The sequence below is a fragment of the Sciurus carolinensis genome, chromosome 7 (genome assembly GCF_902686445.1).
Source record: "Sciurus carolinensis chromosome 7, mSciCar1.2, whole genome shotgun sequence".
NCBI classification, from domain to species: domain Eukaryota; kingdom Metazoa; phylum Chordata; class Mammalia; order Rodentia; family Sciuridae; genus Sciurus; species Sciurus carolinensis.
Window position 1 is genome coordinate 16,964,966 of NC_062219.1, and position 4,714 is coordinate 16,969,679.

The following is a 4,714-nucleotide window of genomic DNA, read 5'->3' on the forward strand; positions in this document are numbered from 1 at the left end:
AAAACATGGATGGGGTGGGTAAATGGAATGTTCTAGTTGCATAGCTGTTATTGTGTTCCAGAAATAAATCACTTTTACCACACCTGGACTCCGTTGTCAAGTTGTGTAGCAGTTTCTAGGGTAGGCTCCCTCCTCACGGGTTTTCAGTCAATCCCGTGGGTGTGAGGCCTGGGGCCATGGCTGGTTTCACAGCTGCTGTTCAGTGTTAGTCCTCCCTTGGGAGTGGATGTGAGAGGCTCCAGGCCACTTTTTTCCCTCCCTTGGAGAAGGAGCCGTGGGAGGCACACACCTTTGCTGGCTGCTCAGCAGGCTGTCCCCAAGGACACAGACCTAATTGCTAGACTTTCAAATCCTCGTTACAGACCTATGAAGCAGTCTCTTAAAGCAGCTCTTCTTGTCGCAACCTGCAGCAGAGTTCCCGCCTGTCCCGTCAGAGGAGCTCAGGCTGTCCGGTGTTGGCCCCAGCTCAGCCTTCCCAGAGGACTCTATCTGGAAGGTGTGAGGCCAAATTACAGAATGCTGGGGGTTCAGGGGTAGAAGCAAGAAAAGCCTCTTTTGGGCACTGTTCCAAATAAAATGATTTCTAGCTTGGAGTTTTCATGGAACTCAAATGCAGAGCAATGGGCCAGCTGCCAGACAGGGTGGGTCCAGTTTGGAGGAGGCCATAGCTATGGGGCATTCTGGGAGGAAAGTCCACTTATGGAGGTGGAGTGGGAATGTGGGAAGGTGAGTGGCATTGAGGAATATAGAGGACACAAGATGGGGCTAAGGGAACAGAGGCCGAGGGAGCTGGAGCAATTCACTTGCATCACAAATTCCACCATGAGGGACTGCATGGAGCCAGGACCAGCTACATGATTTATGGGGCTCTGTGCAAAATTAAAATTCACGGCCCCTTGTTCAAAATGATTAAGAATTTCAAGATGGTGCCAGCAGAACAGCGTGAGGTACTTCTAAGTGCAAGACCCTGCGTGATCACTGCACAGGCCTGATGCCTGTGAAGCCGGCCTCCCTGGAGTCACCAAGATAAGCAAAAGAACATCTCAATTTCTACAGCGTGTTCATAGCAAAACAAGGGTGAAAGAGGTCAGAGCCCAGGAGGCGCACACCTAATAGCTAGGGAAGGCCGTGAGCTCTGGGGACGGGCCTCTACTGGAGGTTCTGCCCACTTCATTTGCCTGAGGACTGAGGGGCTCCCTGGGCCATTCCTGCCCACTCCTGATACAAGGGGCTAATGGGCAGGAGTTGAGGAGCTTGGGAAAATCCCAAACTGGTTTATCTACTTCCAAATGGGTAAGAGAGATGCCTAAAACTGGCAGCAATTATACAGTTTGTATTAGGCAAGTTTCTTTGGCTACAATTGTGGTTCACCAAACCAAATGGCAGGGGGCCAGGGATGGAGGCAGCTGTGGGGTTGGCTGGAATTAGCTGCTGGAAACCCTGTAAGTCGCCTCTTGTCTGTTTCCTTCTGCACCTGTTTCCTTCTGTTTATTGTCTCCTTCTAAGCTTTCCCACACACAATGTGGGCCATTCTGCTGGCCAGCACATATCCTTCCAACTAAAGGATTTATGGGGCAATTCCAGAGAAATTTGGGGGAAGGATTTTGATTGGCTTGGCTTGGGTCATGTGACTATTCCTGGACCAATCACTGTGGGATGAAGAAGCACTCCATCAATCCAGTCTGGGTCTCACACCCACCTCTGGCTAGAATAGGGGCCTGTGTTGTGGTTGTGAACTCTGCACAAACCCACAGGAGGACTGGGGTGCAAGAGGGGGGATGAGCAGTTCTCTCAAAGAAAGGGGGACATTGTTCAGGCAGACAAAACACACACCCACAATCATGTTCAAACCTGGGGACCAGGCCAAGGCCCCCACTCCTCCCCCTCAGCTCTGGTCCTGTTTGAGGAAGAAGCGCTGGGTTAGGAAAAGCCAGTCTGCCCATCCACAGTCAGCACAGCCTTCCTTGGGGAAGGCAAAAGGGCCTGCTGCGGTGGAGCCTGAGGTGTCATCCTGGTAATCGTGCCAGTCCTGGGCCCAGGGCCAAATGAGCACTTGGGTGAACACCACTAAAACCTCTCAGCAGGGAGGAAGAGGCTCTTCAGGTCCAAAGCTGACCTTGTTCCCTCCGACTCACTTCTGAACAGGGCTCAGAAAGCTCTTGGAATCCTGGCAGTTCAGTCTGGTGGTGGGAGGCCCAGCTGGAAATCAGGGGCTGGGGCCTGTCCCAGCTCAGGAATTAATTTGTCCTGAGTTCTATCTTCATGGAGGAGGGACACACTGAACCTAATTTCCAGAAATTGGAAAGGTGCTGGGTAAATAAACAAAAAGGGAAATGGGCACAGTGCTCAGGAGTCAAGTGAGTGTCATGCTTACCCTGGCTGACCGCCTGGCACGAACATGGATGGACTGGCTGACATTGATTCAGCGACATTGACCCAATGACTGACAAGTGGCTGGATGACGCTGACAATGACTGACCTACAGACACTCACTGATTCACCAACTGATTCGGACTGGCATTGACTGGGTGACACTGATTGATGCTGACTGACAAGACCGAAGCGTGGGCAGCACCTACAGCTGTTGGGTGTGGTGGTTCAAACCGGGATTAGCAAACTGTGACAGGCCCTTCTTCCTCTGCAAACTGACTCTTGCATGCAGAGTATCTGTGATCACAACTGGCCACAGCAAGCTCCAGTAGAGGCCTCCTCTGATGCTGTAATTCAAGGAGGCAGTTAGTGAGGAAAGTTCCCCTTCAGTAAAGCCCAGGAATCACAGGAGGGGGATGTGGTTCCTCTTGCCCTGTCTGACTCCTTCCTCTCTCTCTGAGACTGTCTCCAGCTTTCATTTCCTCAAGGGTCCTGCTTCATGCAAAATCACCTACCTGTCAGCCCTCTGGGCTCCATGTTTTGCTCCAACATAACCCTTTTAGGTCCTTCCTCCTCGGTCCCACCCACCTGGCCCACAAACATCCCCATCTTTTTGAGGCCTCTTGGTCCTTCCTCCTGGAAGTCTGCACCGGCCATGCTAGTACTGGGAGACCGCCCCTCAGACTGCTTAAAGCTAGCCTTTCCGCACTGCCATGATGCTCTGGGGCACCCTTACAATGGCTCTGCTTTGAATGGCTACTTGTTGCTCATTGATGGACTCTTCAACAATGGGGTGGGCTTGTCTTAAACTTGTCTCTTCAACAGCCCTGTCGGTCAGGACCAGGGAGGATACATTACCGAAACAACAAGGTCCCGGATCCCGGTGGTCAGGACCACAGAGTTCATGTCCTCTTGGTGCTGCATGCTTTTTACAGGGTGGCCAGGGCTGTGCACAGAGAGCTCCAGGCAATGGGAGGCTCCGTCTCCAGCTTCCTGGTGGGAGAGGAACATTCTTAAATGTGCACCATTCCTCACAGTTTCTGCCTGATCATTGCTGCTTCCATGTCATTGACCCTAACAAGTCACATGGCAGCACCTAACTTCCTGGGGCAGGAAAGCACCCTAGGCCTGAACGTCTGCATGGGGTAGACATGCTCGGAGAGCCTTCTCATGACGATGTATGTGTGGTGGCCCAGAGGGAGATAGTATGACTGGAAACCAAGGGAAGGAACGGGTTCCATGAAACACGGCACCTCTGTCAGCTGCAGCGGCTGTCGCACACAAGACCCAGCACATTTGGCTCCCTTGGCCACAAACACTCTAAGTCATTAAAACGATATTGTATAAGGACCTTAATGACATCGAAAGAGTTGAGCATATATTGTGAAGCAGGAAGGTAGGTTATAAAAAAGAACACCATATGACCTCTTTGTTATTACAAATACATATTATACTTATGGACAAGAACCAGAGGAAATTCCCTGAAAGATTGTCAGAATAGAGCTGGATGGTGGGATTAGGATGGCCGGTGACCTTTCCTCCCTTTTGGTTTCTATTTTTATAGATCTTCTACAGCTGATCATTTTGGTGACATGAAAAAAAAATCCTTGCTGAACAATGCTATCTTTAACAAATATAAAAAGCACATTCATTATGAAGAAAATTCAGGCATTTTGAATTGCCATCTGATTAACACCAAAGCATGAATTCTTCCAGACTGCTTTCCTTCTCTCCAAACATGCATGTTTAACTGAGAGGAAATTCTCATGGGCCAGGTTCCTGGTCACCCCTGGGCTAATGTCAGTCCCGAACCTATGTGAGCGGCAAGCCTGTTCCCCTGCTGCGAAACCTGTGCAGGCCCTGGCTCCTGGGAGGGCTGAAGGATCCCAGAAGGCCACTCCCAGGGCAGCACAGGCCCTGGCCACGTGGGTGTTCCGGGGAAGACGCATCACCCTGTGGACCCTACGCCCGGAGGACTGTCCTGAGTGAGCTCGTTGGCCTGGGGCCTGAAGGCCTCGTGCCTTGGACCAGGAGGACGATGGCGTTTCCCACTTCCCTGCTGTGCTCTTTGAGTTGATCCTGTTCCAGGGAATTCTTTTGGCCAAGTCGTTTTCAAAATAACTCTTCATGATCTGTTTGGTGCAAATGCAGTTGATTTATGGCTTTGCTGACCTTTGAGATGTTGGCAAAGCCCAGCCGAGGCCCTGGGGAGGTTTTCCTTTGCTTGTTTACCCAGAGTGATTTAGGAGCTGTCCTGCCGAGAGGGCTCCCTATTTCTTCCGCCCCAAGACCTGACCTCATGGCTCCTGCCACCAGGTTCACACCCTGGGCGGGACACAGTCTC